The following is a 14782-nucleotide window of genomic DNA, read 5'->3' on the forward strand; positions in this document are numbered from 1 at the left end:
AGATTATTGTTTTAAAAAACAAACAGCAAAGAAAATTAATAAATAATAATAACACTAATTTAAACATTGTCTGTGGATGAGGTTAGAATAATAAAAGTGACATTTTGACCAATGCATGCCATGTTAAAACTTTTGAAAAGAGATGGTTTTATGTATTCTGACCACTTAAATATCTGTTATCATAGATAACGTTTGAATGTAACGGTTGTAACTTAACTGTGTACATTTTGACAAAAATCATGTTTTGCCTCACCATTCTGTGGAGGGGATGCAAATATTATGGAAAGCTTTTTGTGTGTGGCTTAAATAAAGTATATTGTTCCATCTTTGGAAGTAGCTCCAGTCCTATCCCATCGACAGTCGGGAGCACACAAGCCTTTTAATGTACAAAGGGTAGCAGGTCCTTCAGCCAATCTGTGATAAAGGGGGGGGGGATGAGATCACTATGGAAACGGCAGGGAGAATCTAAAAGGTTTCTTTATAAAGTAAACGTCTGATGTTTGTGACTGCGGGGGCAAAAAAAAAAAATCATAAATCTGTATGATGCTATCATTTCTGATTTGTTATCGCAGCAAATGCCAGGTGTAAGCAGTCTGACCATGGCTTTATTAAGCGCTTTCGTTTGCTAAGATAGTTACTATTCGACAGCAGAGGAGAGAGAGAGAGAGACAGAGACACACACAGAGAGACAGAGAGACAGAGAGATGGCAGTGCTGTAGGGGAAATCTCATTTGCTTAAATTTTTCATCATACCTTTCTTTTTATTTTTTTGGTAATCACAGAGAAAGCTTAGAGCTTATGCAGTGAGGAACACCATGAGGTTTCCAGAAATGCGGTCACTCGGGGAGCTGAATACAACTGCGAAAGCAATGTTTCACCCCCGTTACGTGTCTGCCTTTGATCTCAGATTAAAAAATCTGCGACCCTCTCCCTCCAATCCAAAAGCAAATAGATGCAAAAGGAAAGAAACCTTCAGAACACAGGCTGGCAAGGACAAAAAAAATAAAAAAATAAAAAGGAAGGAAGGAAGGAAGGAAGGAAGGAAGGGTGACTGTAGTTGTAATAGCCCCCACGGACCTGCTTGGACAACAGGCAACTGCCACTGGATTCACCGGATGAGCTAAACAAGGGCTGTAGGCAGCATCTCTGGTCCTGCAAAGGACAAGGAAAGCTTTTAGGCTTTCTCTGCACTTGCTGCCGAAGCTCTGACAGAAGCAACAAGACAGTCCTAGCTCTCCTGAAGTCCCAGTTCTTCAGAATTCATTTCAAAGCTTGCAGAGAAAGAAAACAATGGTAAGCCAACAATTATGAATACTGTTTACTGCATTTAAACATGATTTTTATTTTGTGTCTTGCATCTAATAGGAATTATTGCTTCTCCCTAGATATCCTGGTCTTTTAAAAGGCAGGTGTGAATTTTGATTGTTTTTCTGAGGTATAATTTGTTGTTTTTGTCCAATTTATTCATTTGTGGCACTGGACATACAGGGGCCATTCAGAGATTGTTGAGGTGCAACTGTAAATGGGTTGTGTCAACCCCAAGTTAAACTACTTCCATTTTCAAAGCACCATGTTCCTGTAGCTTAACTTTTAGCATGTGACTCAGATAAATAAAATTTATTGCTAAGGTTGGATACCTGGAACAATAAGAGTTTTAAAGTATAATTGCAGTGACATGCAAAGTTCAGAAGGTAGTATTTCTTGTGAAAGCATTTAGATATTGTAGTAGACTTATGGGTTTTAACTGGAACAAAAACTCCAGCCCAAATCCTGGCAGTGCAAACTTTTGAAAATGCAGAAATACCGGTAAATATTTCAGTGATAAATAAATGATATGATTTGACACCAATTTCAATGTTGCTTTTTAGGCATTTCATGAAAATCAATGATCTGCGGAGTGAAATGAAACTGCTTTTGAAATTTTTTCTATATAGCACTACCTTGGAAAAACAGTTTGAATTACCTTGCTTCATTGACAGATATTGTATTCAGACTTTTATCTGATGTTGATGATAAGACTAGCTATACTGTGTAGGGCAGGATGACACTAAAGGGGCAGTTTTTGAATGTTTGTATTTATTTTCTTCAAGGTATTCTACACATGGCTTTTCCAGACCAGTAACTTCATCAGAACAAAGCTTATAAGGTAGGTCAGAATAAATACTCATACAACTTGATAGTTAGGGCAGGGGGAGAGGGGAGGGGAGAAGGAGAATCTAAATTGCATGCAACACAATGTTAATGAATAATCTCTTCTGCCCAACTATATTGTATGCAGTATGAAATGAGAGGTTGATTGATTTACATGAATGCTCAATTATTGTACTGTTTTTATTCTGAATATGCTCTTGGTCCTGGCTAGTGTTGGTAGCATAACAGAACTGAAAACCAGGAAGCTGTTGCACATATCTCATACCAACACACCCCCTTGGGTCACAATATTCGGTAGAGATACCTAACAGCTTCTGAATTGTACATTTGTATTTAGAACAAAGTGAATACCTGAAAAGAGCTGAGAAACAAGTGTAAAAACAACTGAGAATACTGGAAGAAGTTGTAATTTTTAAGAGCAAGGGAAAGGTTATCATCAACATAGTGATGATTCCTACTGCAATGAGACTTTCTGAAGATACTATCTACCAAAAAGATAATGCTGATAGGCGTGTCAATATGACAAGCACTTTTGATAGTGGTTCTCTGAATTAAAATATAGCAGCTGCCTATAATCTTGCTGTTCTATTCTTTCCATCTTTCCAACCTTTTTTAGTAGTACCTCGGAAATAATGCGGGATCCTAAACCATATTTCTATATTAATGATATTTAAAAGGCCAGTTGTTGCACTTGTTTGGGGGAACACATCTATTTTGTAAGTCACATCAGAAGGGAGTTTGGGGGAATGAATTTATGCTGGGTTTGAATCATTGCTATCAATAGACTTCAACAGGGAAAGTGGTTGGGTTTCAACTTTTATTTTACTTGTTTCAGTCCAGTGTTTACCTGCTATTGTTGTTATTAAAGTTTAACCCTGATTAATGATTTTTAAAAAATTTCTTCATGTGGAATCTGCCACTAATTTTGATAATGCCTAGACAATAAAGACTGCAATTGAATGTAAAGCCATGCTGTTTGAATCCCGCTGGAATCAATGGGCAGTATCCAGCTAAGTCATATTCGGAGTAGACCTACAGAAATCAATGGACTTTGGTTGGTCATGACTAATTAAGGTACATTGATTTTAATGGGTCTACAATCCAATGGGGTTAAAGTTGCATCAAATGTTTTCAGGATTTCAATCAAAGACTAAAACATTTATTTTAGCCTTTAAAGGTTTTAATCTTTAAGAGTTTATGCCTATCCAAACACCATACATTTGTTCTCTCCCTGCACTTTTAATTTTGTTATTAATATTATTATTTTTTAATACATACCATTCATTCTATAAGTTATATGCACAAGGAGATGCCACATTAGTGATCTTAAACCTATAGAGGGGAGTTCACAGTTTTGAATAATACAGATTTACACAGTGAGATAAAAGGTTAATTAAGGTTAATATTGGAAAACATGTTCTGAGACTTCCCATTGCAAAAACCTGAATGAATCTGATGTAATTCTGTGCATTTTCTTTCTGTGTTTGATATGTAATATTTTTCTAGATCTAGGCTGCTGCTAATTCATTAAAACTTTCCTTGAGGGCAAATGGATCCTAGATATAAGTAAGCGCCTTTGTAGGAAAGCACATAGCATTATGAGTTAGCTACGGGAATACTGTAACTGTATCCTCAGGTAACATTTTTGTGTACGAGTATATTATGCAATAAAAGTAGGTATTTCCCTCCCTATTTTTATATTTCTTCTGGGAAATATCCAAACCTTTTCAAGCAGGTTATGCTCATGGCTGAAATTTGCAGAAAACAATCAAAATAAATCCTGAAGAATATCTAAGAGAAATACTACTCATGCTTGTTCCTTGGTTCACGAATAGCATTGTACCTCTATTTGGGTTGAGTTGTCATCACATCATGTGAACTTCATTGTTAATTATGATAAGCATTTGTTGCAACCGGCCATATGCATGTTTGTGGAATTTAATAGGCAAACTCTTTGATAACAGCATAAGACTGCAGCCTTACTCTGCAACATATCATTCCAAATTCACAATGAAAGTTCAGCAATTCAGTAGGTTGGATCCAGAATTCACTCTCACTCAGGGGATTTATTTGCTGGTGGAGGGAGGGTGACGTCTGCTCATTCCCCCTGGAGTTCCCAGTACTACCTCCCGCTGGATTTTGGGGAGACACTTTAGAAAAGTGTGGGAGATGGCACTGCAGTGTGTAGGTGAAAGGAGAATGCCAAAAGGCACCTCTCTCCTCTTACCAACAGGATCTGTCTTCTGGATCAAAAGTCTTCCATTGGCAGAAGAGGTCTTTCTGTCTGTGGAAAGTGAAGTCAGGATCAGATTCAATTTCTCTTACCTGCACTACCACTTTTAAAAATGTGTAACTTAAAATAATGGGTGTATGCAGGGCTTTTTTCCAGCCCGAACTCACCAGAATTCAGTTCTGGCACCTCTCAGGTGGTTGTGTGGTGTGGTAATGGTGCAGTGGTGCGCATAGATCAGCATACACACACATTTGTCTAGTGTACCATCTCTTAAGACTGGGCTGCCACCAGGTGCCAGAAGGAGCTGCAGAGTCATTTTTATTGAAAGATAAGAAAACCTGCACCGTCTTTGCAATGGGGTATTCTGACTTGCACATGGAGTTGTACTAAATTCCCTATTGACCCCTTTTAAGCTTTTGATTTTGTTGTTCTGTTTTTATTTGATTAGTTAAAAGATTTCTAGGCTACCTTTTAGCGTTGTTTTCCTACAAGGTGGTTTTTAATAAATAAAACACGACGTGCCATAAATATCACAAAAGACCATAAAACGGTGAAATTATCAATAACAACCAACATAGCAACCTCAAAAATAGTTAAAACTATTTCTTGCCAAACTTTTTTGCAAAAATATATTTTGTGTTTTTCTTTTGTAAACCACCCCGTGGCCTTTGGATGAGGGCTGATTTATAAATTTAATAAACACTACTACTACTACTACTACTAATAATAATAATAATATTTCCTGAATATACTAATAATACACTAAGAACTGTTGTCAACTTTCCTACTCTACTTTTCCTGGGGAAAGGATATTGGTTATAAGTGTTTATTGGGGACTTGCATTGTGGGAACGTGACTAGATTGTTTGGAAAGCAAATTGAGTTTGTTTGCATGCCATGTTAGGGTCACCACAATGTATTTTGCTGCCTGAGGCAGACAAGATACCCTGTTCTAGAGGTTGACTGGAATGGCAGCTGAATCAGACTTCAAGACTGGTGATGGGATAATATCTTATTGAGGCAGTAGGACAGAACAGGTCTGTTCTCCAACAGAAGGGAATAGGCAGGCAGCTGAAGAAGGGCACTCAGTGTGCTGTTGCCTATGCATCTATGTAACTGCCATCTAAGGCAGTTGCCTGATTTTGCCGAATGGTAGAGATGGCCCTGTGCTACACTCAGGGCCGTCTTAAGCATATCGGGCACCTTGGCGCAGTGGTGCGGAGATTGCTCTGGCGCCCCCCGCCCAGTTTCCCACTGCGGCTGTCTGGCAGGCACAGCGCCACTGCAGTGGGCGCAACTGCGTGGCACCCCCCTGGCGCCCTGGCGCCCTGCGCCACCCAGCCTTGCCTTAGAGCCGGCCCACTTTACACCCTTTCACCTGCAAAGACCTCAAAGTAGTACAGTTCCTAGGTAGTCTAACAGTATCATGGTATTACGTGCCTTCAGGTCATTGTCATTCTCTTTGCAAATCTGTTTAAAACGAAGGTAATCTTCACATACGCACTTCCCTGGGGTCTTTTTCTGTTTTGCTCAGAACAAGCATGCTGATTAGTTGAGGAAGACCCAAGCAATTAGCCCTGTCCATGTATTTCTAGTGAACATAGTCTAGAATAGCTTGGGAACGAACATTCCTCTGTTTGTGTGCATGCACAAATAATGTTAGGATGTGCATAGTCTGATCGATTCATAGGAAATATATATCATTCTGGTAGAATAGCTGCAGAAATCTCATGTTAAGGGGATATTTTGGGCATCATGGTTTCATAGCATAAATATTAGTAGAGCCTTATCTAGATAGGTGCAGGATGATTGATAACAGGGTTAGCAGACTTGTCTGATGTTAGCATTTGCCTTTCTTGTGATAGTACATCTCCTGTTCTTTTGATAGAATATATATGGCTACATAGATATAGCATAGAATGTGTTTTGAATGTGCTCCTCAGGGTTCACTCCTAGATGTAAAGAACTACCAGACTTTAAACAGTAGAACATTAATGGGTTCTAGCTGTGGAACAAGAAGTGTCTGGATAGCAAGTAAAAGTCAAAGCCCATCTAGCCAAGCAAGCTGAGAATTACCATTCTCTGCATATTATAATAGCAGCTGGGATGGGCAAGTCTCAGGGCGCCCTAAGAAATTTTGTCATTGCATAGTGGTTGGACTAGATAAAACTTAAGCCATCAGGCAGCTCTAAAGTTATGCTTCCATTCGAGATGCTATCTCAGTGCTACTTGTCCTTGATAATTGTTTAATTGAACAGTGCCACCTCTACATAAGGAGATAGTCTGAAGCTCTTAGAAATTATTTTCAAAGCAGACATCACTACTGAAATCCAGTGATGCTAGAGCTCGGCTTGGATCTGAGAAATCATTGTCTCAGCCCCAAAAGCTTGTTGAGATGCCAAATCTTGCTGCTCTCATCTCCTTGGAGGAAGAGCAGGACACGAATGTAATTAACATTTGGCACTATATATGGTTTGGAATGTTTACAGCAGATCATTCATTCCACCATAAATGGTTTAGCCTTTACTACATTGAAAAAAGTGAGATGGTAGCATTGCATCATGTTTATGAGAAAGTTATAATCTGGAGTGGTATTCGACTACATTTTACTTAGAGTAGACCTACTGAAATTAATTAGCATGACAAAGTTCGGCTGTGTAATTTCAAAGGGACTACTCTGAGTAAAATTTAGTAGTATTTCCCTTACAAATTTCTTTATTAGGTCTCTATAATAAAGGTAGTTATTTAAAATACCATACTTCTTAAGAGGACATTTCCCCCCCAAAAAGTATTCTCGTTTCATCATATTGTATTATAAAATAAAAACCACACTTTTGCTGAAACATTTTGTCTGAAATTTTAACCGTGAAGACATTTCACAGCATTTCTCAATGTATAAGTTCTCTGACCCAGGAAACAATGCTATTTACTCACCACTCTCTTTTGTATAATGAAAAATATTTCCACTGTGATACATTTCATTGAATAATAAAACTATTTTCTTCTTACCGTTGTTTCACTGAAAATAAATAAATAATCAGAACTCTGGTTTCTTCTGTCAAGCACAGAGGAATGTAGATTTCTGTATGCTCACATGTATGCATGAGTGTTCACATTTACACACACACACACACACACAGAGAGAGAGAGAGAGAGAGAGAGAGAGGTGTGAAGAATTCACATAGTATCCAAAGTTGCTTTTTTTGTATACTTCTGAAAACCAATTCATGATCCAAAGGAAAGTAACCATCCATGAAAAGAAGAACCTTTGCATCATTCTGGGTTAGGCCAAGATAAATACAAAATCTGAAGATGGTTTCATTCATTAGAATCTGTTTTCAAATAGCATTCTAACTTGGTTTAAAAGGAAACTCAGTATAAACACTAAAAAGCTCATCAGACCTGACCTGAAATTATCTCTGTAAAATAAAAAAGTGCAATGTTGTCTCTTCGGGTGGGTTTAAATCCAATGCTTGAATTTGAGCTTTTCTTATTTTGTTCTTGTAAATGAATTCTTAACATTTATTTGGAGGGAGGCTTATATTGGAAGGGAACTTGCAAGGGAACATGTCTGCCTTTGGAATCAGATACAGAAAATATTCCACTGTCCTGATCTCACAAAATATAAATATTTTCTAGACAAAGATGTAAATGTATTGCGCAGAGATACAGGTCACTGAAAGTGAAAATCTAGGTATTTGTTACTGAATAATGTATCCCATTCAATGGTAATATCATTTGGGATATAACCAGGTAGTAAATTGGAATTAGAAAATATTTTGTATGCTAAGATATATATCAGGCCATAAATAGAACAAATAATTTAAGTCCCCCTCCCCTAAATAGTATATGTGTCAAACTCTTGTAACAACAAAAAGATTATTCATGGAAGAGTAATGATCATGTTGACTTCTAAATATGCCCAAAGAGTAATATCAGTTATTCATTTTGCCTACATTTAATCCCCCCATATCATTGAGTGTGTGTTTTATAAATCAAGTAGATGTGTTTTTCATTCTCTGGTTTTGTCACGGAAGCCTAGCAATTGACCATTGATTTTATTCCCCCTACTCTTCTGTGGGTTATAAAGAGAGCTGTGGGTGGTTAATTTATGAAAGTGGTGTGTGAGTAAATAAAGAGTTAAAATAAAGGCAGGCTCACTGGTTTGTTGAGATCTGTCAGAGTCTGAGTGGCTGCATATCTGTCTCAGGAACAATAGGTACCTGTATTCTGCTGGGCAGTCAGCAGCCAATATGGAAAAGGTCTGCTTTGGTTAAGAGGTTTCTTCATGAGAAGCCCTAAGACAGTCCCACTTTTGCAGGGGGGATGCAATCTCAACTGCCTTGAGATGAGGGGCAAAGCTTTGATCATTTCTATTCAGCACTGACTTGGCCTGAGACTGAGGTTCCCAGTCTAGAAGTCAGCAGGCTGTCTTTTCACTTTCTTCACAGAGGCACACACGCACGCACGCAAACATATGCTCTCCCTCTCCCTCGCTCCCTTACGCGCACACACACACCCTCCTTTGCTGGTCTAAGCAGGCAGCTTAGTTGTCACAGCTATAACCAAGGCATAGTGCACTGAACACAGCAGCACCTCCAGTCTCCGTGGTGGGAAGAGGGGGCACGGAAGGTGACGACAATGGAGAAGCCTCAGTCCACTTGCAAGTTTAGGTAAGAAAGAATGATTTGTTTTCTCAAGGTTTTAGACACATTAGAATCCGTTAGCTTTAAATGAAACTGCTTAAATGAAACTGTTTAAGGATAAAGATGCCAGACTCTAGGTTTTCCCCCCAATCAGTTTCTGCATTGCTAGTATAAAAACACAACTCCATCCCACTCCTACTCTTGAGATGGTGACTAATCTAATTAGAAATGTTTCTAGCACTCACTTTTAAAAAATGCATTGTGATGCTTTCTTTTACAGGGGGATTGTGTCACAATGAGCAGTATTTATTCATTGCGGTTCAGCGGGGTAAAGTGCCTCTTTGCACCTGCCATACATATACAATATTAAAACTGTGTTCCATCAAACCCAATTTTTAACTATTTTTATACTCCTAACTGTACCGAGTTCAGAGAGTTTTAAAAATTAACGAGCTTCCCTGCGGAGTTCAAATAGTATAATTTACATGAACCACTGCAGCAGGAAGAAGACATTATTCTGGGAATATATTTTTAATGCAGGTGTAACCTTTAAACTTTAATACATTGCTTTCTCAACAATTTCGAGGAAAACAGAGGCATGTGCAGTCTGTACTTTAAAAGAGCCAGTGACTTAAAGAAATTAATAATCAACTTGAGCATTAACAAAATGAAACAAAGCGTGTGTGTGTGTGTGTGTGTGTGTGTGTGTGTATATATATATATATATATATATATATATATATATAAATATCTGTGTAAATAAATACATTTAAAGTATTTTCTCTTGATGTGCTGTGGGGATGCTACAAACAACTTACTGAATGTGTATTCCCGGATAAGCCATAATTGTTAGAGGGAAAGTATAGTAAACAGCATTTCTTTTTGGAACACAAAATTGGAAATCTAGAGTGGAAATGCTGGAGAAACAAATTGAGGCATAAAGTTAGACAGCTAAAAGAACATGAGGGGAGGTGAATCTGCATTGGTGCTTTTTTTTAAATTGACTGTAAACCAGATGCCATCATTTCCTTATCTCAAAAGCCTAGGATTTGCTACAGCATGCCATCCCTTTACAAATATAAATTTACTGTGTGACTCCCATACAGGAACAAAGACTAACTTTGACACTGTGAGCTTTATAGTACTTTCTATTTATTGTAAACTACTGGAGATTTTTAATGAAAGAAAAAGGAAGGCAATTTAAAGCTTGAGTGTACAGTAATCAATGTGAGGGATGCATTTTATTCAGTTGCCCATTTGCAAGATTCATTCTGAGCTTCCTGTGATATATTGTTATGTAAATATGGTTCAGCAGGGGAAAGCTGTGCTAAGGAGATTCAATTTACTTTGAAAGTTGTTCATTTTAGCTTGAGATGAATGCTATTTGTTTGATGTGATTCAAAGGAAAGAAGTGACTTTTCATTGTGAAACCTATTGTGATGCGAACAGGGTGATATAATCTTTTTAATTTTGGCTTTCACACCACAGAAGATAAAGAGAGATCTCAGCTCATTTAGTGATTGCTAAGTCTTCATGGGTGCCCAAGGACTGATCTTGGTTGCTATGGCTAATCTGACCTCAATCTATGCTGCTTTAGGAACCAAGGCACTTTCTCTCTTTTTTACATTTAAGAGCATGTACCTTGATTTATGTCCAAAATTGTGACTAAATGTCTTTGTATCCATATGGTAAATGGTGGCATGCAATTAATCATTTTGTAGAAGTAAACACTGCCGCCCCACTCGAAATATGTTTTGTTCTGAATTAATGGTATGGAACAAGCCAGTCTCGGCAAACAGCTATCTATTATTTTAGAGAACCATTGAAACTTGGATCAAAAAGAAGGAAATTGGCATTCACTTTGCCTTGCATTAGTATTTCATTTCTGCTAACTGGTGATGAGACGGCATGTAGATTGACAATGAATGACTACCATTCCATCTCTCTACCTGAATATATAATAGATTAGTTCTGAGTGTGTATTTGTTCCACGAGGCCAAAAAAAGGGTCCCTGCTGCTTTATCTGATACTGTTTGTGTCCTACTCCATTATCAGTGGTTATACAAAGATTTGCAGTTAGGAGTACTTTTGCTCTTCTGAAAGAAGCTCACTGTTTTAGTCTTATGCAAGTTCCCTGAACTCAAATACTATCAGATTTTGTTACTATTAGAAATGGTCTGCCTGTATGACACTTAATGGCCCTTGCATTTTCATGTATTAGAGAATCTCTTTCACAAGGAACTACTGTGGTTAAAAGGATTTATTTATTTTTTTGTACAAAGTATTGTGGTTTTTTTTTTTAGGGAAAGGAACAGTAATATTTCTTTTCTGTTGGATGGAAATTACTGGTTTGGCTTCTTGTTTGGGTTCTGTACACCAGGATAATGTAACAGTGATCTCAAGCTAACAGAGAAAATGATCTGGTATTTTTAGCATAGCTAAAAAGCACAGCAATACTTCACAGTTTTTTGCTCTATAATGAGTTGGCTAGTTAAGATTGCCACTTCTGTAAGGACAGCCAGTTGCAGTGTTGTGCCTGATAGGATGGTTGGCATTATAAACAAAGAAAAGCTTGAATTTGTTGGTAATTGTACAAAAACAGCCCTTTAGAGGAAATCTTTTATTCTCTTTAAAAGAACCCATAACACATAAAGGCGACAGAAGTGAAAGGTAACAGCTAATTGGCTGCTGTTAGATCACTGGTTCATACCTAGGCACCACTTTGGAGACCAAAATAAGTTCAGCTATGAATGTCATAATTACCAGTATAGTAGGTTTAATGTTATATAAGGGTTTATTTAAAGCACTTGCTAACCTTGATATGCCACTTAAATCTGTTCCCCATTTTTATCATTTAAGAAGGTTAGTGGTTCGAGCCCACCCAGGGATGGCTGTGGGCTGGATCCCTGCATTGCAGGGGGTTGGACTAGATTACTTGGCGTACCTTCCAACTGTACAATTCTACGATTCTGTAAATTTGAAGTATTTTCATACAGACATATTGAGATACTGTTTAATTTTCAAGAAGTTCAGTGAAAGTTGCTGGTGTAGAGAAGGTGGGAAACTTAATTAGGTGGTTTGTTAAATGGACTGTAGAAGGTGGCTCTTTTGAGAACTTATTTTATTTTTATTTTTGGTGCTGGATGGATAGCAGTATTTGACAGGATAGTATCAATGGCTTCTCTATTGGATTTTAATAATGGTCAAAATGAAAATAAGTACAACATAACTTCTTAAAAATCAGGAAAAGTTTTGCTACAGACTTTAATGGGATCTGAATTGTAACACCTTTCAATATTTACTATGTAAACATCTTTACCTTAAAATAACGACAATTTAGGAATGTATTGGCACTTTGATCACATACAGTGTAATTCTATACATGTCTACACTGAAGTGAGTCCCATTGAGTTCAGTGGGGATTACTCCTATAATGGATAATAGGATTACACCCTTAGTTTCTGGTTTAATAACAGTCAACATGTGGAGATCCAGATTACTGGAGTTCTCTGTCTGTCTCTCTCTCTCTCTCTCTCTCTCTCTCTCTCTCTCTCTCTCTCTCTCTCTCTCTCTCTCTCTCTCTCACACACACACACACCACACCACACACACATCTGTGTGTGTAACAACAACCCACTAAAATTTACTTATCACAAATCTACAATGTACCAGCTAATGTCTAGAAGTGAGAGTACCCAAATGGGAATCCTTCATAATTATATGGGGTGAGTGATGGCAAAATTCAAACCAACAGTGCCTTCATGTTTTCATTGTCACTTCACTTCATGGTGTATGCCAATTTCAGTGTCTTGAGCATAATGGCCAATGTTCCATGTGTCTACTTAAAAAGATAAAGTGATAGAATTACATTGTCTTAGTTAACTGCTGCCAAATACAGAAGTATTGATTAACCAGCAGGAGATGCTGTTTAAGTGTTTCAGCTGTCACCCTTCTATTGGAGACTGAGTGCATCATTTTCATCACTGACTCATTCTCCACTAATCTATGACAAAAGGGAAATACTTTATTCCTACACTTTGGCTTCCTTATGTTCCCTTATGCTTATGAACCAAGTCTTATTTGCTTGTTGTTTGCTTTTAAAATTTGTGGTGCCATATTGTTTTCTGCTTCTGACATATAATCTTGTTGTGGCATGTGTTTATAAACCATACAGAGAGCCAAAGGCACAGGAATGTGTTGTTCACATAAAAGTAATGCTATGTTAATCATTGTTTCTTATTTTTCTTAGCTTGCTTAATGTAACATTGCTTGAACCTACATTTTTTAGAATTCTTTTTTTAAAAAATAAATAAATTCCTACATCTAATACCACCAAAGTCATATTTATATGAAAACATTTTTGTGGCTGAATGATGTTCAAAATTATACATGCACACAGATATTCACATGTGAGATATCATGGAATCAAGAATTGCAGAGTTGGAAGGGACCCTGAGGGTCATCAAGTCCAACCCTCTGCCACACAGGAAGGCACCAAACCTCTGCTTAAAAACCTCCAATGAAGGAGAGTCCATAACCTCCCAAAGGTTCAACTGTCAAACAGCTGATACCACCAGAAAGTTCTTCCTGATGTTTAGTCAGGATCTTCTTTCTTATTACTTGAATCCATTGGTTTGGGTCCTACCCTCCGGAGCAGGAGAAAACAAGCTTGTTCCATCTTCCATGTGGCAGCCCTTTAGATATTTGAAGATGGCTACCATTTCTCCTCTCAGTCTCCTCTTTTCCAGGCTAAACAGACCCAGCTCCTTCCACCATTCCTCATAAGGCTTGGTTCCCACACCCTTGATGGTCTTGGTCATCCTTCTCTGTACATGTTCTAGCTTGTCAATATGCTTTTTACATTGTGGTTCCAGAACTGAACACAGTATTCCTGGTGTGGTCTGACCAAGATTTGCTTTCATTTTTTTTTAAAAAGGTTCTTTTATCTCCTTTTGCCATGTTAAGAAAAGAGATACTCTCTATGAGAGACACCCAACATATTTCATCAAGAGAGTATCTGGAAGGGATAGCCTTGGGGAAATCGCCACCAAACTACTAGAAGCTACTAGAAGGATGAAAGGGCTGAAGATTTGCACAAAGCCTTTGAAACACATTAGGCTGAAACACAGAATATTCTTGTAGGGCTTTAGATGGTGCTTCCTGCCTTATAAGAGTGAATTGAACGTGCATTTTTAGATAGCTTTAGTCCTTGTGGATTTGTATTTTCCTGGCATTCTAGGTAGATAAGCATTTATCTTCCAGTATCATACCTTACAGGGGTAGTGAAATTTTTTGGTTCAATTAACATTTAAAGGTGACCTACCCAAATTTGCAGTTTTCCGAACAATATGTTAACTAAAAAGGAGCCATCCCTTGAAATATGCATTTCTCCGAATTTTGCAATGCAGTTCACCCGGCAAGTAAGGTGTACAAAAAATACATGTATTTGAGTAAAGTGTGCATAGAAATGCATATATTAGTGAAACTACAATTACAGAAGCATTATACTAGTGGCAATTGCTTTGCAAAAATGTGTTATACTTGGGGAAATTGTATACAAACATGTATATTCTGGATTTAGTCTGTAGTCCTGTGTACCCACTTCCCTGGGAATAAGCCCCATTGAATTTAGTGGGATTTTTCCTTTTGAGTAGACACTTATAGGCTTGTGCTGTTACACAGCCAGTTTAAGAGTCATTTGTGATTATTGAATTATGTCATTTTTTTCCTGGATATGGGGAGGCACCAATTCA

At 37.7% G+C, this 14782-nt stretch overlaps 1 long non-coding RNA gene across 7 annotated transcripts in view; it reads left to right on the plus strand.

Annotated features, from left to right (window-relative positions):
* The first annotated feature begins 636 nt into the window (after positions 1-636).
* Positions 637-14782, plus strand: part of LOC118091582 (uncharacterized) — a 97866-nt gene continuing 83720 nt past the window's right edge. For 6 of the 7 annotated variants that reach the window (XR_015945840.1, XR_015945839.1, XR_015945842.1 and 3 more), the window contains exon 1: positions 8918-9056. This is a non-coding gene — a long non-coding RNA (uncharacterized LOC118091582). Of the gene's footprint in view, positions 1294-2090; positions 2147-8917; positions 9057-14782 lie in introns of those variants that run through there. The other variant, XR_015945838.1, reaches the window with a different exon arrangement.

Source organism: Zootoca vivipara, chromosome 9, assembly GCF_965207765.1.
Source record: "Zootoca vivipara chromosome 9, rZooViv2.hap1.1, whole genome shotgun sequence".
NCBI lineage: Eukaryota > Metazoa > Chordata > Lepidosauria > Squamata > Lacertidae > Zootoca > Zootoca vivipara.